This window comes from Vanessa cardui, chromosome 25, assembly GCF_905220365.1.
Source record: "Vanessa cardui chromosome 25, ilVanCard2.1, whole genome shotgun sequence".
In the NCBI taxonomy this organism is placed as follows: domain Eukaryota; kingdom Metazoa; phylum Arthropoda; class Insecta; order Lepidoptera; family Nymphalidae; genus Vanessa; species Vanessa cardui.
The window spans coordinates 8835539-8859731 of record NC_061147.1 but is presented as its reverse complement, the minus strand read 5'-3'; the positions used below and the strand labels follow the sequence as shown (position 1 = coordinate 8859731).

Below are 24193 nucleotides of genomic sequence, written 5' to 3'. Positions count from 1 at the left end.
TGTAAAGATTAAAGCATACATAGGGATATAGGGACAGAAAAAGTGACTTTGTTTTATACTATGTAGTAATAATAATAACGATAAAACAGCATCGCTTGCGTTTTAGAGTACGTTCATTGGGTGTAAATTAAAAATAACTAATTAATTGTAAATTAGGAAATTAGTATAGAAGTCCATCCTTGGAGTTCATCAAATTCGGAGAAGTATCATGTCAGAGCGACAGGCAGACATAATCAAACTCAAAAATATTTATTCAATATAGAAGTGTTACACTTGCTTATTGGCTGTCAAAAGTAAGTAAGCGGACGTCCTCAGGCACGGTGGAGTGATAATATACGCAAGGCGGCAGGCAGGAGCTGGATGCGAGTAGCCGGAGAAAGACCACAGAGGCGTGTCCTTGGAGAGGCCTATGTCCAGCAGTGTACAAAAACGGGCTTATGATGTGATGTGTGATGTCTTCAAGTCTACCACCGGAATTATAATATAAAATTAACACCAAAAATTAGTATTTCTAACACTACTATTGATTAAAACAGTGCGCTTTCCACATTTATAATATATGTATATGTCTATTCTAGAAGCATAACTTCTGATAACACTGAACAAACCTATACAAAACAGTAAGTAAAAACGCAAACATGATAAATCATATTTATTGCCTAAAAAATTAATTGTTTCCAGCTCAATAATGTTATTTGTACTTTATGGAAATTAAAAAGAGCGTCAACAAAGTAATAGCAAGTTAACATAAGTTCAATTTATATTAATTAAGAAATGTCACGCGATACGAAAAAGGGATTCAAATGTTTTTAACGGTTATGGGAAAAATTCAAAGGCAATTTGTGAATGTAACTCTATCTGTCGCTCTTTCACGACAAAAGCAATGAACCGAATTTGATGATATTTATTGTAAAACTTGATCTCAAAGAAAGGACATAGCTACTTTTTTTGGCCAACATATGATAACTAATTTTGTTTTGCAAAATGTTCTTACAGCTAATATGTTGAATTAAATGTAGAGCTTATCACCGATTCAGGAATTAAATTTCCTTGGTAGTAGGGCTTTGTGCAAGCCCGTCTGGGTAGGTACCACCCACTCATCAGTTATACTACCTCCAAACAACAGTACTCAGTATTGTTGTGTTATGGTTTGAAGGGTGAGTGTGCCAGTGTAACTACAGGCACAAGGGACATAGCATCTTAGTTCCCAAGATTAGTGACGCATTGACGATTTAAGGAATTGTTAATGTTTCTTACAGCGTCATTGTCGTAATGGTGACGACTTACCATCAGGTGGCCCATATGCTCATCCGCCAACCTATATCATAAAAAAGTAGATTCTACCGAGAATGCATGTCAGGTGAAATTCTACTAAATTTGCATTCATTAAAAGTGGGCGAGAGCAAATTTTTTTTATTATTGATTTTGTAGTTTTTATTCTCTGTTCGGAATTTAATCTCATGTACTCTTAGTCATAAGCTAGCCACTGAACCAACGCGGCAATTGAAACGGATTTAATATAATATACGACACGAGATACGAGAAATAACAAACGGCACAACTGCGTGTATGTTTGTGACAATAGAAAGTGGAGTACAATTGATATAAAGTTGTATAGCTATAGATCGACACTATCGGACCGATGCATTGTGCACGGACATACGCCCTACATATAAACATTACATATATACATTACATATAAATCACAATGATAAAGCTTATGTAATATTTCACGTAATCACAGATTACTTATTATTTAAGGCGTGTGACCGAATCTTAAATACTCTATCGTCTGAGACATTGTGTTAAAATACTAACCATTTTTTATATTGGGAACAAAAATGATCCCTTGTGTCTGTTACCCTGGCTCAGATTACGCTCAAACCGAAATACAGTGAAGCTTGGGTGCTACATACCCAGTGAAACTTACACCAAATAAATATAGTACAATTTCTTATATTTTATAGTTTATTTTTTATTTTATTTTTTGGATGAATAGATAAAATGTAGTGGCGTTCATATTATCTGTTGAAAAAAATATTTATATTAGATATAATTTAAAATACAAAATTAAGAAATATGAACATTCCTTCGTTCACTACAAATTACGCGTAGCTCTACGCGAACTTCGTAGAGGCCCTACGTTTGCTACGACTCGGAACCTCTTGCGAACTAGAATGTTAAGTAAAGTTAAATATTATATACAGAATGATTTCACAATTTGTAATATCGTTCTCGATAAAGTCAAGACATATTTATTTACTGATAAGACACATAATTAAACTTTAATTATGAAGTACTCTTAATCTTCAGACCGTCAACAAAATAAGGTGTCGGGTACATAAATTATTATTTACGCGATATTACGGAATGCGAGCCATTAATTATTCAAGTCAAACGAACGAGTTTGCTTGACGGCTCAAAAAGAAAAACGTGCGTGCAACGAGTGCGTTGCCATTTCGAAAATAATTCATTGCGTTCCGAAATGAGGTCAGGCTTAGCAGGTGAAGTTGCAGCGCTGCGCACGCCGCACGGCCGAGTGAAGTTGACGCGGACTGCGGCTGCGCGCCTCGCTGTGTGCCGCCCAACTTGCGCCGAAAGCACGACCACCGCATCTCCAATTTAAAAAAAAAAAATAATAAAAAAAAAATAAAAACCCCGTTCGAGGCGTATTCCATTCCAGAAGATACGGGCTTCAATTGAAATAAACATGGCGTGTTTTACGCTTTCGCCCCTACCGAGGCCGATCTAGCGACCGTCTCAATATGTTTCTCCGGGATTGGACTTAAGTTTTATGCATAGTGTTAGTTGATTTCTTGTGTGCACAGTGTGGTGGGAACGTGTATTTAGCCGTAATTGATTTAAATGAATACCCTGTGTAAGTATTAATATTTTTTTAACCTTTAATATGTACAAATAAATACAATTGTATCATTTTATAAATAGTTATAATGACGTTAGTTATACAGTAGCCAAATTATTTCATCAGAACACAATCGTTGGATAATATGATCATTTGAGACGAGAGATTTATGTTTAATTGCTTCATCGTTAGTTAAGATTTGATTAAACCATCATTGTAGATACAGTTTACTCCTTAAAATATCTTCGTAATATTTTAAAACGCTTATTTGTTTCATTTATCTTTAAAATGTCATTAAAAAAAAATAAAACGTTATAATTTATGTGATAAATAATTCATGCTTTTTTTATAAAATTATTGAAGACGAAGGTGTTTACGAAATTTAAAAACAGAAAAAAATTAATTTGACTTAAATTTATAAGTTGACTTTAAACTTAATTCTGAATTAGAAAATCAAGAAAAACACATTTTTTTAATATTTTGTTCGTTAGTTTGTTTTACACAATGTTTGTAATAACTGATATTTTAACATAAAAAACATACCTCTCTAAATGGTTAGTATGTTATTTACACACACAGTACATTATTTATGTACGTATTGGAATAAAACCTCTTTTTGTTGTAATTTTTATATTCGATATTTAAAATATTTTAAAACTCAATCAAGTCAGCGTAAATCAATTTTTTTAATATTATTTTTCTATTCTAAATTCAAAATGTTCATAACTATTTCACGTAGAATATTCCGCAACGGATATTTTTAAAGAACCGCCGTGTTCATACTTTCAAAGTATAGAGTTTCACAAGCATTAAGCTATTAGTATCGGTTATCAAATACCTTCTAATCGTTAACGCCTGAGAGAATTTATCGATTTAATCCAGAGTTACTCTTGTGTAAAGATGCTGTGAGAAAAACCTTTTTATCTTTATATTTATGAATCTATGATAAAGTGAAGACACTACGTAAATATTGGCTAACGGCCTACCTACACAAATGTTATAGTACTAGTAAGTACTAGTATCTTATTAACAAATAATTATTTTTTTCACTCTAGCCACTGGTTTTGTATTCGCTTTTGTTGCTTCACTTTAATGTTCCGCGCGCTCCATCTACCATTTGTTTTATTAACTGATGGAAAAACTTACTCCAAATTACTTACTTCAATCAAACTTAATTTCAATTTTCTCCTGATGTTAAGTGGTCACCACTGCTGATAGACACTGGGAAATTTTAATCATTCATAACATCGCCAATGTACAACCAACTACGAGAACTAAATGCTATGTCACTTGTGTCTGTACACTGGCTCACTAATCTTTTCCAAAACAAAGTTTAAAGTACAAATAAATATGTAAAGGTACCCAGTTGCACAAATTCCTTGGTCCTTAATATCTTGGATAAACATAATTTATGTGTAGTATACATCGTCTGTATGTACCACTATTGGACAAATGCCTCCCCTTATAAAAGGAAATTTGAACTAATTAAAATTGAGCCGAGAAAGCCCAGTGGTAAGAACACGTGCATTTTAACCGATGATTGCGAGTTCAAACCCAGGCTAGCACCTCTTTATGTATGTGCTTGATTTGTGTTTATAATTCAGCTCGTGCTCGGCGGTGAAAACATCGTGAGGAGACCTGCATGTGTCTAATGTCATTGAAATTATGCCACATATGCATTCCACCAAACCGCATTGGAACAGCGTGGTGGAATATGTTCCAAACCCTCTCCTTAATGGGAGAGCAGGCCTATAGACCAGTAGTGGAAAATTTACAGGCTGTTACTTTACTTACTTTGACCTGAACCAATATAATAAACATTTGGTAGATTTTCGTCCAACCGCCGATTCTGGGTTAAACTGTTTGGCCCCACAATCTTAGTTAAGTTTCACATCCAAAACACTGGACCATATCGACTCCTGTCATGTAAAAGTTTAGAGTAAAGCTAGTAACAAAACCAGGTCAAACAGCCAGATAAATGATCGTCAGTTGTATCGAAGACGTCGTTTACTGTCAGCGATTTCATCAAAGGGAAATTTACAAAACGTTTCAAATCGATAGTATCTTCAAAGGAGTCACGCGAAAATGGATCTTAATGACATTAAGGAAACATGCTAACAAGTAATCTTTTGATATCATCTCTTAGAGGTGAATTTTGTTTGTTTGTATGTTGGGGCTAATCTAAGAAAATTATCATACGGTGGAAATAAAGAATGAAAGTTTTTAAACAAAATCCTTAAAATTATTAATCAAAATCCTGACAAGGAAATAACCAGAGTATTTATTTATATACTCTTAATTGCACACCAATATAGACAAAAATAATAGGAGTAAAACAAAAACAAAGAAAAGAAAAATGTACAATAGGCGGCCTTATCGCTAAAACAGCGATCTCTTCCAGGCAACCTTAGGTAGAGGAGAGGGATAGGATGGTAGGGGTGTACAAAGTATGTGTGCTTAATCTGTAAAACATAAATAAAAAAATACTTGAGAAAGGAGGGGTGAATAGTGAATATTAATAATTTCTTAATAAATTTGAGCATTCCAAAAAAGGTCCATAATATTATACTCGTCAATATCAAAAATAAAAGAAATAAGAACGGTTGATTAAAAGAAAAAAGGTATTGAGCCCTTTCGCTTTGTCCCATTTAAATACGAATACTATTCGTGTAAAATAAACTTCAAGAGAGTCCTTTAATAGTAACACTTGCAACTCTGTCCAACTAGATTAGGTCAAAAGCAAACTATGAACCCGCAATTTGGTGCGAGTATTTTACTTATAATAATTGACCTGACCGATTTCGTCCACGGCGACATTCTCGAGGGATTTGACATCTACGCAGGAGAATTTTATGGTGCACAAGTGTGTGCATACTTATAATCCAAATTACCATTATCCACTTTCAATGTTTCAAAATATTACACGATCGAAAAGAGTCCCAAATAATGACGTAATTCCAAGAATCGAGACTTAACACAGATCAATCCAAGCCTCAGATTTCGGGTGTCTTACCCCGGCGTTTAACTTTCTCGGTGAGCCAATATGGTTCAGTGGTTAGAAGGTGAAATTTGATACACGAACTTTTTGAAAAAAGATACACGATCTTAACCGATGATTGCGTGTTCAAACCCCGTCACACCACCACCACCAATGAATTTTCCTTCTCGTGAAAGAGAAAAGAGGCCTTATCCCGGCAATGGGAAATTTACTGTTACTGACCCGGCGTTTAAATCTTGGACGTTGAGATCTGTCTTCTAAGGTAGCCTTAAATCATATTTACATATAATAATTAAAGTAAGTAGCTACGATTAAAATACTATCTTATGATAAGTGATAAGTGTTAATACACATTGGTGATCTGAGAATCTTAACAATTCTTTACATTACCATGCGCCGCCAAACTTTGTAACTAAGATGTACTTGCACTGACTCACTGAAAATCTGAACAGAACATTACTGAGTAATACTATTTGGCATTAGAATTACTGTTTGGCACCTATGATCTGTGAATGGTACCTACCGAGGCATGTTTGCTCGGAGTATCAATGAGAATTCCAAATTTAAATTCTCAATTTTTCATATTTCTTTAAAACTAATTTAAATAAACAAAACGGTAACAATCTATACATACAACAAAATTGGAGTGTCTGTTTGTAATGTTAAAATAATCGTACATATACCAAAATAACATTTTTTACAATCTTTATTTGTCTGTCTATCTGTTTGTTCCGGCTAATCTCTGAAACGGCTGGACCGATTTTGACGGGACTTACACTGGCAGAAAGTTGGATAATAAGAAGTAATATTGGCTACAACAATAGCTTTTTTGTTAAATTCAATCGCTGGCATAGGTTATATAAAATACAGCTATAGTGTTGACATTTGCATGGCCATTTTTGTAATTCCCATTCGTGGTTTATCGTCGATCGCTCAATCCCAATTGTCTTCAAATTGAAGCCGACGCCGGCGACAGTATCGATACGATTAAATTGTACTCGATTTATTTTATTTTTCATTTAACATGGCTGTATTTGTTTGACCGAACGTCGAAAGCTATCGATATTTTATTTCGAGTTAATATTACGAAGCTAGCTATATTATTTTATTCTGTGTGTGTGTGTGTGTGTCTATATGTAAAAAGCTTAGATCTTTATGATATAAATAAATATAATAAATATTGACAATTGACAACATCACATACATTACTCTGACCCCAATGTAAGTAGTCCTAGTAGTAAGCACTTGTGTTATGGAAAATTAGAAGTTATCCAAGACAACATAGAAAACTAATGAAATTTTTCTACATAGACTCGACCGGGAATCGAACCCGGGATCTCGGGAAGCGTACCTCTGAAAACCGGTGTACACCCTACTCGACCACAGAGGTCGTCAAATATAATTCATTACTTTTTCATAGTCCATGAGTTTGAACCTAGGGCCTTGGAGTATGTGGGCTTATGAATTAGCCACTAGACCAAGAGGCGGTGTACTAATAACGCGACACTGTCGAGAGTCCTTCCTCTAATGACAGCGTGACCCTCGCATCTCTCGACAGCCACTCGGCGCCTTTACAATGTTCTTTACGTGTTATAATTATTAAAATACTATTTTTAATTGTTTATAAACTCAAGAAAAGTTTTTTAATCTGTGTTTATTCTATGAAGATGTTGAGTTACTGGTCTTGTATGAATACTTTAGGTACTCATAGAAAACTCATATATTTATAGTAGAATACAAAAAAAGGAGGCATCGTTTACGCATAAATTTGCCAGATTGAGTCGTCCCGATGAAAGCCTATCACTTTGGCTTTACCAGCACCAGTGACGGATTTACAAATTTGCCGCTAGTAAGCTAGTATGCTATTAAATTTTGCCGCCCCTACTGACGTCATATGCAATACGTTAGTTTAGTTCACAATCATGTTGATTACATTTTTTTCCGAAATTGCAACTTTATGAAGTGGCAGTGGGCTGGACATATTTGTCGCAGAACCGACAAACGTTGGGGAAAACGCGTTCTAGGGTGGAGACCGCGTCTCGGCAAACGTAGTGTAGGACGTCCTCAGGCACGGTGGAGTGACGATATACGCAAGGCGGCAGGCAGGAGCTGGATGCGAGTAGCCGGAGAAAGACCACAGTGGCGTGCGCTTGGAGAGGCCTATGTCCAGCAGTGGACGGGTACGGGCTGATGATGATGATGATGATTAAATGATGCAACTTTATGGTTTGTGATCTATCGTCCTCATTACATCGGCTTTTTCCCGTTATTAGTATGATTATGAACTGGGTGATATTTCTGTCGATACCGGCTATATAGTGACAAGTGTACGGATTACGGACATAATGTGTATACATATAATTATACATTTTTTTTATTTCTGTAAAATAATAACAAATTTGGGCTAAATGAAAGAATGCTATACCTAATTATTCATATCTTACTTGATGTACTGTTTACTTGATACATATATTTGTATTATGACTAAATAACATAAAATCGTTATAAATTTGCATATATGTTATTTTGATATATAACCTATATGACTGTAAAATTTCCAAATCAAATAGTTTTTTCGTGAAAGAGTAACAAGCATACATACACCCATCCTCACAAACTGTTACATTTATAATATTAGTAGGATATACTTGATTGATATTTAAGAGACAAAAATAAAGAATATGATAATAAATTAAGACTTACTGAAACATCACAACAAAGAAAAAAACAATAAAGTCACGTACACAATATTATGAAAAGTTATTGTCCAATAAAAAGAAAAGAGATAAAATAATGAATGCTCGCGGAAGAGGATGTGAGGATGAACTCGTACACGGATGTAGGAGCGACTGTCAATCGCTGGATACATCCTCTGAGATGAAGTCGATTCATTCCGTTCGATAAACTAGAAATTAATATTTTATAAAACTACGCGCAGTCATTTAGAAATACGTACTTATAGATTGAAAGTAATTTTCATTTTTAAAAAGTAGATTACATTTGGTATTTGCATATGTAATAAGATACCTTGAAATATAATCAATTTAACATTTACAAAATTTAAAAAGTTACTAAGACTAAATCTAAATATAAATAAAAGAATAACAACAAAAACAACAGTCTGTAAGTTGCTTACTGCTGGGTTAAGGCCTCCTCTCCTTTTGAGAAGGATTGGAACATATTCCACCACGCTGCTCCAACGTGGTTTGGTGGATTCACGTGTAGCAGAATTTCTTTGAAATTAGACACATTCAGGTTTCCTCACGATGTTTTCCTTCACCGCTTCACCGCACAAATTAAGCACATGAGTATTCAGTCGTGCTTGCCTGGATTTGAACTCGCAATCATCGGTCACGATGCACGCGTTCTAACCACTGGGCCATCTCGACTCTAAAAAGAATAACAAACATGACAAATATATCTCGTGTGAGAGCATCCCGTCGAAATTTATTTTTAAATGTGTGAGTAAGTAAGTAAAAAATGTCTGCCCTGATGTTGCCAGTACTTATCCTTTTAATAAATCGAAAAAACATTTTGATATCGTCGTTAAAACTCTTTCGAAACCTCAAGACCAGATGTATGATAAAAATTCAACAATATGCAGAGTGTAGAGTGGCATAATCTCGGTGTCGAGTGCCCTCCGCATAATGAGGGCCTGCACGATCTGATCACATTTCTTTATGCCCCCTGACCTTATTATGTATGTCATTATTTGATACATACAGCTTTATTTTAAAATTATTACCTATTATGGGATTAATTAATTATTATTATTTATTTGATAAGGCTTTGTACCAGACTGGGTTTGCTTTGGTACCATCCACTCATCAGACATTCTACCGCTAAACGGCGGTACCCAGTATTGTTGTATTCCGGTTTAAGGTGCGAGTGAGCCAGTGTAAATGTAATATTGGCAATATGCATTGGCGAAAATAAGGAATGATTAATATTTTTTATAACGCCATTGTTTATTTGGGCTACCTCTTCTTGCCGACTTAACGTGAATAACGTATGTAATATTAACATAATTTTACATACTTCTTTCGTTTCTTCTTGATGGAGACTGCATTATTAAAAGCACTTTAATTTTATGGATATTGGCGCGTCGTGAGGGTATAGCTTATACCTAGGTTATTAGGCTATACGGCGAACGGTAGGATGATTTCTCTTACAGTCATCTCCCTCCCTATAATTCGTTGCTATATATAATTCTAATTGTTGATAGCGGATTCGGATATTAAAAAAAGATAAAAAATAATTTAACTAAAAACTATATTTTCATTTCTTTTTATTTATAAATTTCGAAGTTAAGCATCTGCCAAACTTGTCGAGTTTGTCACATTTAAAGAAAGAAAGAAAGAATTGTTTATTAGGACACATTAAAAAATAAACACACATAATAAAATAATAAGAAGTATAAAAAATATAAACCAATAAAAAAAGAAAAACATTTGATGTTTCGTCATCTTTATACATTCACGGTACTCTACATTATTTATTATTAACTTCTTGATTCATAGGTAACGGTATCACAATGGTAGGTTTTGAATTATACTTGTAGAAATTCTAATACTATAATAGTTTGGAATTTATAATTAACTCATCAAATATTGCCTTACACATAACTGTCGAACTTTTAAATTTACTCGATTGCATACATTTATACGAAAATACGTTCTATAAACTTTTAGATAAAAATATAATCTAGTTCTTATATGCAATTTGTGTTATTTAGATTTAAATGGAAGTGTGTATGTGTGATTTGGAGACAATCCACTCAATTTTGAAAAGGCCTATCTTTTTGTAATTTAATGAGTCTTATTAATGAGTACCATTAACGGGATATTAGAAGCATCAAATAATTTTATTAAAAAATACATATCGAACATTATTCTTCAGCTTTTTCGTCCTTAAATTTCCACGTGCTGTTAAGCAAACAGCTGTTAAGGAAACATCGTATCGATACTTGCATTTGTTGGATCAAACTGTCATATGTTGATCTACATATGTTATACAGCACAATGGAATAAATTTCAAACGATGTTCTTACAGCACAAACACATACGAGAGTATTTTTTGTTCTTCAACGATCATAACCGTTAATATTTGAGATTGTTTATATAAAGGAAACAAACATAGGAAAAAACAATTTTAATAATAAATGAAGAAGGTACTTGATGGTAAGTGGTTACCACCACACATAGTCAATGGCACCGTAAGAAGTATTAACCATTCCTTACACCGCCAATGTGCTTGGGAATTAAGACGTTATGTCCCTTGTGTGTGAAGTTACACTGGCTTACTCATCCATCAAACAGGACCAAAACAATACAAACTACTGTTTGGCTGTAGAATAACTTATGACATACCTACGTAGATGATCTGCATAAAGTTCTGCCATCAAGTAAAGTTGCAATCTCCAATAGACAATAAATGAATCTGCTAAATCAATATCCGTAAAACTTATTCCAGATGATGCATCGTTTTGTAGAGAAGGTTATATAATAATAATATTAAATTAAAATTTTACATTTTTGTAATTATTATAAGGATTACCCCTAAATAGTACAAAGACAGAGACAAACTAGTTAGCACAAGGTTAAATGTCCAGAAGTAAAACTTCAAAGAAACGAACGCTTCGCTGACTGTTAATAGCGCAGAGAACAGTTCGCTATGTTTTTTTAAATTGTTCGTAGCTTTCATCTTTAATCTGGTGTATTTTATTTAGATTTAAAAAAGTGAATAGTAATTAATCGTTTGTATCAAATATAATTAGATCAAGATTAAGAACAGTTCACGAATTCTTAAAAAGATATTTAATAAAATCAAAATTTAAATACACTTTATTCAAGTAGGCTTTTACAAGCACCTTTGAATCGTCATTCAAAAAACTTTATTAAGTGAAGCTACCACCAGTTTGGAATACAGATTCTACCCAGAATGTAAGTAATAAATCCTGTCTGGAAGTCAGTAAGTAACCCCAATTACTCGAAGACCTCTATGGTCGAGTAGTGTGTACAGGTTTCGTGGATAAGGCACTCGGTCCCTAGTTCAATTCCCAACCGAGTCAATGTAGAAAAAGTTCATTTGTTTTCTATGTTGTCTTACGTCTGGGTGTTTATGATAACGTCGTTACTTCTTCTTTCCCATAAAACAATTAGTGCATTAGATACTTACATTGGGATCAGAGTAATGTATGTGTTGTTGTCCATTATTTATTTATTTTATTTATAACCCAGTAAAGTTCAGTGATTGCGATATAATTGCAGTTTTTGCAAAATAGAAAGAAGTTTATTAATTTGTATAAATATCAATATCATTAATACATGCATTGTTAAAAATGATTGTTATGTCAATCCAATGAATAATTAATTATAATTACTGGCAAGTTGTTCCGATGAACAAATAAGCCATATGCTCATAGTTAGAAGCTTATATTTATTTCATCCGCGGTACCATATAAAAAACACAATTTAGATTTTGTAATGAAAGTAATAACTCAATTATGGATTTGTGTTCTATTTTTAAACAAAACCAATTTCGATTATATCCGCCATCTTGACCTCGTTTACTATTTTGAATGTGTGTAACAATTTACAAAATAATGTTAATGTGTGTGTTATCTTAGTGATAGTTTATTGATACTTTAGTGACAGTCAAAATAAGACTATCAAAATCAAAATAAACTTTTATCAAGTTGGCTTTTACAAGCACTTTTGAATCGTCATTTAACAATTAAGTGAAGCTACCACCGGTATAAAAATCTAATTTCAGTGCCCTTTAATAATGTACTCTGAGTAGAGCTATTTTTCATTTTTTTTTAAATGAACATTCAATTATCAAAATTTTTAAAACTTCAGAAAAAATAATGGGTAGCCATTGGTATTGTTTTCGGTATATATTTTTTACGTGGCGATTTCTACCAGTACATAGTATACTGGTACTGTAAGAACAGTTCAAAAACAACCTAAAAAAATGATTATGCTTGTTTCTAGTGTAATTTATTATCTTATTCGAATGAAATTACCATACTAAAAGCTTCAACTAATGTCCATTAAAAAGTTCCACTATTCACATCCAGGCTCTGTAATCAGATCAGTTCGATACCTAATAATAAATAACAATAATAAATAAATATGAGACAACATCACATACATTACTCTGATCTAAATGTAAGTAGCTAGAGCACTTGTGTTATGGAAAATCAGAAGTAACGACGGTACCACTAACACCCAGACCCAAGGCAACATAGAAAACTAATGATAATAATCTACATTGACTCGGCCGGGAATCGAACCCAGGACCTCAGAGTCGCGTACTTATGAAAACCGGTGTACACACCATTCGACCACGGAGGTCGTCATTGTTATTAACATCAATTGTTATTCAAATAACATCAAGTCGTTTAAATATTACGAAGGCTTACGATTGAGAGCACTTATTTCCGATCAGTCTTTGGATAGAGCCCTCCTTTCTTTTCCTTGCCCGTGTACTATCTATTTGGGGGGGGTTACCTTGTCTTTGAAGACTATTAACACTTACTCACTCTATTATTCCTCATCTTATCGTTCATGTTCATATCTATCATGTTACTCCTTAAAACTAAATAAACTTTATTCAAGTAGGCTTTTACAAGCAACCGTCATTTAACAATTAAGTGAAACTACCACCGGTAAGAAACTCAGTAGTTACTCTTTACTCCATTCATATCTTCTGAGGTCGTCCTCATCCCCTCCCTCCCCCTTTCCTCAGGCTCATCCGTATGGATAGAGGTCGTGAAATTTAATAAAGCAGCCAGTGTACTTCAATAAATGCCATTGAAGAACAGATCTAATAGAAAACTAATGAATTATGTATTACTAGCTGCTGCTACCCGCGGCTTTGCTCGTAGAATATAAAAGAACTCCTTAGTGGGTTCATGATACGATATTTTATAAGTTTAGATCAACAGTCTAAAATAAAAATTCTATAATTAAAAAGTAGCCCATGTCCGTTCTCAGGTTGTAGTCAAATAGTCTACAGCCTAGCTACTTATCTATAATAATGTAATCGCAGAAATGTATTTTGATTATAATATTTTTTTTATACAATCAATATTTCATTAATATTGTAACAATCAAAATGTCATACAAATAAAACTGGCCAATATATAATATATATGTTAATTTATTCCGAAGGCATTTCGTTGTTGATTTTTTTAGGAAAATTGTATTTTATATTTTTCTTTTTGATATAATTCAACCCAAAGTTAAATGTATATGCAAATGTTTCATTATAGAATTTTTATTGATATACAATGCAAGAAAATGTTAATGAATGCAAAAAGCTTCATCAAAAGTATAACACCTCGCCTCATTGCCTCCACTGGTGACAGGAGGGCTGGTTCATTTTTTGCCCAGATGATCGGAATTGCGATTCAACGGGGAAATGCTGCTAGCATTCTTGCCACCATTCCACGCGGTCAAGATTTATACAGTAACTAGTTTTAGTTCATATTTATAAATATTAAATCATTTAATGTTATTAATTCTTATGTTAATAAATGATATATTCGTTAATTAATAAATGTTCATAAAAAAGTATTGTCGAACAGTTACGTCAGAATAAGTTCAGTACTCACCATATTCTGCCGAAAAGAGCAACACTCTTTATCTGTTGTGTTACGGCTTAGAGGATCAGTGAGCTGGTTTAACTTAAGGCAAAACATCATAACTCCCAAGGTTGGTGGCACATTGGTGTAATAGAAGATTTTAAATTAACATGGCTATTTTTATTATTAAAGTTATTAATTTCGGGATATTTACCCTGTTTTTTATTTATGTTCGTTGGAGCTCGATATTTCGACATTATCTACGAATGTCTTGTTCAAGTTTTGTTTCTTTCTTTTTTTTTATATTAGCTTTTATGTTTTGTTTTAGTTATGTCTTAATTCTTAAATTTATTACATTTAGTTAATAATTATTTAGTTACAAATTAATTTTATATTTTACATAGCTATAATAGCTTGCTAGCATGATATATAGATGTATCACCTTAAATGTCACTCATATTAAATATTATTTTTAAGTGTTGTTTTTTCGATGGTGTAACTTTTACAATAAATAAAAATAAACATTAAATGCTTATTTAAACTTTATTAGCCAATGCTTACATTGGCTAATGTAGCTTACAGTACTATATGTGTGTACAACTTACCATTTGGCCTATTTGTCAGACCAACTGCCTATTATATACTTATAGAATACATACATGTATTGCAAATCTAAAAAGTAAATCAGCTTTTCTATACTTAACTTAATCAATTGTACAATTTTACAAATAATAAAAACCTCTCGTCCTCTAAATATCTTACAATTTATATATTCATTCGTTCATTCGCTACATTCATACTATTATATACATATGTATACATACAAACACTATTAATTTCTACTAATTACTCCCTAGAGGGACACTTTTAGGGGACACAATAAGTAAACATTAACGAGCCATACATTGAACCGTACAACAAATTTCGTACAAATCGGACAATTTGCCGGATCTGGTCTGGATGGCCATCTATTTCCTCTAATGGGATTAAACCCGGTTACATTTGTAACCTTTAGCGGACGTGGTTTATTTTCACACTACTACATTGGTTTATTTTTACAATATGCCAATTTAAGGCTTAAACTGTTCCTGGAGTCACCGACTTTAATGCCTCTTTTGACGTTTCGAAATCAAGAACTACACTAAAATTACATCCTATAAATTTTATGCCTTTAAATGAAATGTCGTTAATTCAAAAAGACGTTTAGGTCACTAATTAATTTAAGGAATTGAATTAAAAATAAAATTTTATGTTGTAATGGATCAGTTATAATTATAAGTAGTAACTAATAAGTAAGGGCTAAGGACGGCGGAGATGCATGAAAGGGTGTAGGGGATACAGGGTATGGTTAGCGTAGCGTATTGTGAAAGTAACTCAGTCTGTCTGTCTGGCGTTCTTTCATTACCAAACCAATGAACCGAATTTGATGAACTTGAAACTTGATCTTCAAGGATATAGGCTGCATTTTTTGCCTTACACATGACAACACCTAAAAAGCGAAGCCGAGCGTCAACTAGTTTAAAAATAACGCATCATATTGATATCGATAAAACATTAATAGTTAGGTTTTTGTAGTATTTTATTAATAAAATCTCAATGTAAATAGGTTTATTTTAAATAGCGTTGATTGATATTTATTTATATACCACGATATTAATAAATTATTATATTAAAAGGCTCTTCGGAAAATATTATCGTTTCGTAAGAGTAGTGTATCGTGATATAAACGTTACATAAATTGTCTACTTTAATGTTATGTAATTCAAACCGAATTATATTAATATTATAAAACGGTAGCCAAAAACGCAGCATTACCCGAAATTTCTAAAATTGTATAACACACACGAAATCAAACATTGACGGATTCCAACTCACTTTTCACGCCTACATATAGTGTGAGTGAACTACTGGCACAAGGGACATAATGACTAATGTCTTAGTTTCCTAGGTTGGTAACGCATTGGCGATGTAAAGAATGATTATTGTTTCCATATATATATTGTTGGAATTAACAAGCAACATCTGCGTCAAGTCACACAACTTCCCTTAAAAAAAAACGGCGGGAGATTCGTGGTTGACACATTGAGATCGCGAATATAATTATTACAGTGTAATGTGATTATTGATGGTTATTTGTGTTGTATACTAAATGTTTATCTTTTGTTGTAGATTGATTGTTATTGTAGATTAAAGATAATTGTTTTAGAGGTTAGCCTACTTCCTACTTCTGGTTCTAAAAATATATATAACGGGGAGTCAGCCATCAGTTCGTTATCAGACATGATGATATTCGAAATATAAGTCTAGTAGTTCACGTTCGTAATCTAATTCCTTTCGATATACTTTGAAATATCCCTTTCTTCGCTGTCATGTGTTTTACGTCACAATTAAAAGTAAATAAATCTTAAACTTTTTGACGCTTATATATATGTATGCGTGTGTATGTCGAAATGTCAGGTGTGAGAGTGAGAAGTACAAGTAAGAGTAAGAATGCGATACATACAATAATTAAAGTACTATCACTTATAAAAATACCGCCTTTGAACTACAACGAACTTAAGCTAATTTAATCACGTTGCTCTAATACGGAAACAAGATCAGATCTTCTAGATCTAGATCTTCATTCAACACATCATTTAAAGAGATGTTCTAGTATAAAAACAGAAGTGTAATGAAAAAGTGAAATGAATGTATCATGTTGTTATTTTTTGAACCCAAGTGAATATTTATTCAGCTAAGATTCAGACTTTCCAACCGCCGGGTTACCACTCCACCTGTTCATATAACTTAACTAAATAACCAGTAATCGCACCTCAGTAATTTTCCTTGATAAATTACTCCATACAAGTGAACGTTTAGTATTAACACCGCAGAATATTAACACGCAAACAATGTTAATCCTAAGAGCGCTGAAATTGGATTCGAAGGTATTTCAAACACTGATAAAATGATAAGCTTATAACCGAATCTCGTACACAGATTATAATTTTTTGTTTTTTTTTTTTTTTTTAATAATTTTTTGTGGACATGTAAAGATACTAAATATACTTTATTCGAGTTAGTTAGTGTTATACTTTTGAGCTTCATCAAAAGTATAACACCTCGCCTCATTGCCACTGGTGACAGGAGGGCTGGTTCGTTTTTTGCCCAGAGGATCGGAATTGCGATTCAACGGGGAAATGCTGCTAGCATTCTTAATGTTATAAATTCTTATGTTAATAAATTTCTTCTTTGAGTAAGTTAATATGAGCATTATTGAATTGTTATTTTATTGAATTGTATTAAATGAATACCAACGGAATATGTATACATTCTACCAAGACTACCCTATGGGCACCACCACTCAAAATGTCCCGTCGAAACATTAGACGAAAACGTACAAAATTTTCTTAATGTGTGCTTTTAATTTTATTAAAAACTGATTTCTGCAAATCTTTCAAATATAACGAACTTCCTATATTTCACCCTCGCTAAGTTTTAATAATTGTTTTAATGTAAAACAAATTTTTCATTAAAAAGTGATATTTATATCGAACGAGGTGTGTACATCCATATAGAAGCTAGAAATTTTAAAGAATTGGTGTCTTGATTAGCATAGGTATAGTATGTTTGGGTCAATATACAATTTTGCTGAATAACATAGGTATCACCAGTGTCACCAGGTCTACGAAAGTGATGTTCCCTTTTTTAAATAATGTAACACCATAAGCCTAAATACTAATTCCTATATGATCAAGATCAGAAATGATAGATATCTATACAAACTTTCATCAACCCTTTTCAAGGGCGGTTCCCCTAGGATTTGAATTTTGAAAAATCTTTTCTGAAAACTCACTCAATATTCATAAGCAAATTCATTTGCAAATTTCATCCTATTAATTCAAATATTTTTGTTTTGTCATTTTAAAACTGTATTAGGTAGATTGTTGTCATAAAAAACTTCTATTAATGAAGAAAATTATAATTTATTGCACCGTTTCATTCAGTTCCATTAACTGATTATTGTTCCAACGTTATATTAATTTGTTGATAGCAAATAACGTGTCCCAATTGTCCAATAGAAAATACTATTATACATATATGAGTTTGTAATCCGTTTGTTTAATTAACCTCTTTTATAAAACGATTCGTAAAGGCTTATAATGTTTTATTTAATAAAGAACATTTAGATTTTTTTTTTTGTCAAATATAAAATTTTGTTTTATTATTTTTATGCTTGCAATCTACCTATTAGTTTCTCAATCATAATTCCTATTCGATGAAACTTTAATGAGTTGATCTGGGTACACAAATTCTTTATCCAAATTTGTTTTGTATACCAATGTAAATGTTTTACATATACCCGTATCATACTGAAACGATGCCGGGTTGAAAGCTTGTATAGTTATAGTTGTATAACTCTTATCGACATTAAAACATAGTCATTACATAGAATAAAACGAAGTCCCTTACTATCTATATGTGTGCTTAGATTTTTAAAATTACGCAACGGATTTTGATGCGGTTTTGTTTTAATAGATATAATGATTCGACAGGAAGGTTTTTGTATACTATATTTGGAAAGTATAGTAAAGAAATACTGATAAATTTAGAAGTTTCTATGGTTATTTAAATAATTGTATTTAACATGACTTTTTTTTAAAGGGTAAAAAAAGTATCTACTGAGTTTCTTGCCGGTTCTTCTCGGTAGAATCTACTTTCCGAACCGGTGGTAGCTTCACTTAGTGCTTGTAAAAGCCTACTTGAATAAAGTTTATTTTGATTTGATTTGATTTATTATTTCATATCATAACATATGTTTTTGGATTGCTAGTCAATCGTAAAGCTAAGTTTTATTGAATTAAATCTATTACCTTTCTCGTAGTCGATTAAGGTTTGACGGTAACTTGTAACTGAATAACTATTAATCCCAGAAACATTTATTAAATAACGATAACCTCACGACCCTTTGACCCCCTGACCTATTTGCTCATTCAATTGTAGTTACTCTATTTATGTTGGCAGCGTTGATAGAAACACAATCGAATACGTTATAAACATACAGACGATCAAAAAGGTTTAGCTATGGTTCACTGTAAAAAACTATAGAAGATCAGTAGGTAACTATTTTTCATTTTATTTTTGTTTTGTTTTTGCTTACACAGGCGTCATTGCGTAGGCCTTTGATGGGTTTTTGTTTTGTGTAACTGAATTAAAAATCAAGTTACATGGTAATCACATAATTGAATATTTTATTTAGTGATATCTTCGTTGTCCACATTGATGATCCGCAGACATTTTTAACTTTGCCGTTTCGTAAATTCAAATCGTTTGTGAAAAATACATTGGTAAAAAAGCATATTATTCGATACAAGATTTCATAGATGATAAAAAAGCGTGGAGTTAATACCTGTTGATTTCCAAGCAGGATATATTAATTTAAATAATTGTATTAACTAACATGACTTTGTATTTTTTAAATGTTGATAAAGAGTAACTACTGAGTTTCTTGGCGGTTCTTCTCGGTAGAATCTACTTTCCGAACCGGTGGTAGCTTCACTTAATTGTAAAATGACGATACAAAAGTGTTTGTAAAAGCCTACTTCAAAAAAAAAATATTTTGATTTTGATGGCGACTAGTTAGGCAACCTATACTTTCAAAAAATATATATGTACTAAGTTTTCGCAATGACAATTACAATATAATACATTATTTTCTTGAAAACAAGAACATATTAATAATAAATAATGCTAAAATCATTGTGTACTAGTAAATTTCAAGGAGTGAAACAAATGATAACGAAACAAAAAAAAAAAAATCCTTGGAGTAGTGGTGCAAAAAGCTTCATCAAAAGTATAACACCTCGCCTCATTGCCTCCACTGGTGACAGGAGGGCTGGTTCGTTTTTTGCCCAGAGGATCGAAATTGCGATTCAACGGGGAAATACTGCTAGCATTCTTGCCACCATTGCACGCGATCAAGATTTATACAGTAACTAGTTTTACTCATATTTGTATATATGTAAGCATTTAATGTTAATAAATTAATTTTTAATAATTCTTACTTTTTTACTTTACATAGATTGGTGGACTGGCGAATAGCTTAACTAATTGAGAAATATTAACCATCCTTTAGTTTAACTGACTCACTCGTCCTTCAAGCCGTAACTCAACAATACTAAGTACGTTTAATCGTATAATATATAATTAGTGAGTAATACTAAATTAATACGATCACTCACTTGTCCAAACTCATCGTAATGTCTCAGTTTTTTCGCCGCACATGTAAGATTCTTCATTGTTATTGAGCGAGATAAATATACACAAGTTTTCCACTCGAGAAGATCAATGGTGCTTCACCGTCTTTGAACCCGTGACCTTAAAATCGATGTGTTCTATCTCTGGGCCATCGGACTTCTGTTGATTATGGTTAAAAGTATGTCTTAAAAATCTTTATCTTTCTTAAGTATTACACGATGCTATCATAAGCACTCTACCAAAGTATCATACTGAAAGAACTGACTATTTTTTTAGGCTGTTAGTACTGTTTTGTTGTAGAATAAATAAGATTTTAACAAAAAGAAAAACCGACTTCAAACAAAACATTATTTTAAAACGAATAAAAATGCACTAAAAAGTAATAAAAATAATTGCATATTTAACATATTTTTTAGAGTCCTCATCGGTAAAATGAAATGAAAAATATTAGACTACTTAAAAGTCGATTTACGATTATATAACGTAGTTATAGTTATTTTTATACACGGGAAGCACTACCTGTTAAAGAAAAAAAATTATGAAAATTGGTCCTAGTGAAAAATTATGAGGTAACAAACATAAAAAAGAATACAGACGAATTGATAACTTCCTCCTTTTTGAAGTCGGTTGAAAAGGGAAAGTCTGTGTTTACGCACACAAATATATCCTAAAATATGTCCTAGAAATCGCGCACGTGTTCGTTCGTTTTAGGGTGTTGGTTGTCATCTATCAGGGGAAAAGAGTACCCTATCTCCTTTCTTGGAGATCAAATTCCAATACCAATTTCATCAAATTCGGTTCAGCGGTTTGGTAGTGAAAGAGCGACAGACATACATAGTTACTTTCACATTTATGATACTACCTATAGATGTAGTTGTCTAGAATATATATTGTTGGAATAAACAAGCAACATCTGCGTCAAGTTACTTAACTTTTTTTAAAAAAAAAAAAGGCGGGTGATTCGTAGTTGACACATTGAGATCGCGAATATAATTATTAAGGTGTAACGTGATTATTGATGGTTATTTGTGCTGTAGACTAAATGTTTTTCTATTGTGGTAGATTAATTATTTTAAATTAAAGATAATTGTTTTAGAGGTTAACCTACTTCCTACTTTTGGTTCTAAAAATATATAAATATATTTTTTTTTTGCTGGAAAAACGCATTAAACCTTCCCCCACAAGATGTTGTATTGTGGAGGGGTATGTGGGAAAACCCACTAAAAACCAGCGGTACCCACGCCGGTTCTTCTCAGGTCTGAGGTATTATATCCCGAACCGGTGGTAGATTTTCGACAGTCAATAAGAAAGTGTAAACACTTCTATTTTGAATAAAGGTTTTTGACCTTGACTTTGACGTCTCCGTATCACGTTTCTACCGTGAGTCTAGAATATATTACAACAATGATAGTATATTTTTTCAGCGGTAAATCTTTAAAATTTTTAGTATAAATAGCGTGTCCATCACTTAAGTTTCAATTATTTAAATGGATCAGCGGTTTTATTACGTTGATAAATAAATAACTACTAATAACCCACTTCCGGACATCAAAATCTCAAATACATTTATTACTCGTAAATCATTACTGAATTACAAATATATAAAGATTAACATTTATCTTTTCACACCAATAGCGCAATGGTTTTGATAGCGATGTAAAAAGTCTCAGATTCGATCCGGATCTTTGGAAAATTTTTGTCCGGACTCCTAGCACGAACTTAAAATATTAGTTATTAATGCTTAAAATGGAGAGTTGTTACTATTATTTTAAGTTAAGTTGACAATTTACATTTGTATTACTTCGAGAAACGCTACAGATATTGAATCTATTTTTATTTGACAAAAGAAAGCTATCCGGTCTATTTATAATCTTGTAGCAAGCTCCCTTCGGGATGTTTTTAACGGAGTAGGAATAAGCATTGATATTATGACGTAAGTGCGTCACAATATATTTACAACAATACTATGTATATTTCATAATTATATTAAACTATACAAAGTCGTGTTACACTTTATATTTAAATGTTTGAAAAAAAAACAGTAACTACTGAGTTTCTTGCCGGTTCTTTTCGATATAATCTACATTTCGAACTTGTGATAGTTTCAATTAAGATAGTTGTTAAATGACGATCCAAAAGTTGAGTCTCGTGAACAAGACATTCGTAGATGATGTCGAAATATCGAGCTCCACCGAACAAAAATAAAAAATGTGGTATATGTCCCGTACTTAATAACTTTAGCGATTCAAAAGTGCTTGTAAAAGCCTACTTGAGTAAAGTTATTTGGTTGTAGGGCTTTGTGCAAGCCCGTCTGGGTAGGTACTCCACCTTCTCATCAGTTAATCTACCGCCAAATTACACACTCAGTATTCAGTATTGTTGTGCTCCGGTTTGTAGGGTGAGTGAGCCAGTGTAACTACAGGCTCAAGGGACATAACATCTTAGTTTCCAAGGTTGGTGGCACATTGACGATGAAAGGAATAGTTAATATTTCTAACAGTGTCATTGTCTATGGATGATGGTGACCACTTACCATCAGGTGGCCCATACGCTAGTCCGCCAACCAATACCATAAAAAAAAATATTTTGATTACCTATGATTCAGGCTTGTCAATAGTCTATATTGTATATGTTATATATTAACTCAATCTTTCATCATCACATCACATCATCAGCCCGTTTTTGTCCACTGCTGGACATGGGCATCTCCCAGTGCACGCCACTGTGGTCTTTCTCCGGCTACTCGCATCCAGCTCCTGCCTGCCCTAAATTTCTCTAAAACATACTAAATTTGTGGTATGAGTTTTGTATATTAGTTAAACAGAATAAAAAAGTCACCTAATTCTTACAAAAGATTTACTAACATTTAGGAAAATTGAAACACGTTATATAAATTGAAATTCACGTGAATAAACTCACAAATAGGCGTCCGTTATTCTTAAGCTACAAGTGTCCGGTCTAGATTACTATTAAAGATAACATTGAACAAACATACTAAAAGACGTAAAACTAAACCTAAAATGGGATTATCATTATCCAAACAGAGGTACGGAATTGAATGACCTGGCAGAGTAAGAAAACCTTCGTCAGTTTTCAAATTCCTTTATCAAGTCTTAAGTTCTTAGCACCTTTTGGATCTAAACATCAAATCATTGCGACGCAGTATGTCATTCTCGATCGGTAAAGATTACCGCTCATACTGAGCACGCGAAAATAGATCTTAATGTGACGAACCTTTTCTTACCCCGACTGTACAATATGACTCAAACTGGGGCACGCGGGCACCTGTATAATGTATCCGCACCTGAGCTCGCTCAGGTCGTATTGGATTTCCGTTCTACCTATCTATATCTATATACTTATAAAATCCTTTGTCGTTACTGAAAGGGTCATGTGAAATGTATACAATAAGTTAACCTTTGGCAGCGGCGTCACTTTTATTTTTTCGATACGGGGCCTTTAAGACCTCATATGAAAATTATCATAATACCGGTACGGGGCTTAT

General features: G+C 32.8%; 1 protein-coding gene across 17 annotated transcripts in view; it reads left to right on the top strand.

The window, feature by feature from the left end:
* The first annotated feature begins 2585 nt into the window (after nucleotides 1-2585).
* Nucleotides 2586-24193, top strand: part of LOC124540440 (muscle calcium channel subunit alpha-1-like) — a 108040-nt gene continuing 86432 nt past the window's right edge. For all 17 annotated transcript variants that reach the window (XR_006967144.1, XR_006967143.1, XM_047118004.1 and 14 more), the window contains exon 1: nucleotides 2586-2878. The gene's annotated coding sequence lies outside the window, so the exon portion shown is untranslated. The remainder of the gene's footprint in view (nucleotides 2879-24193) is intronic.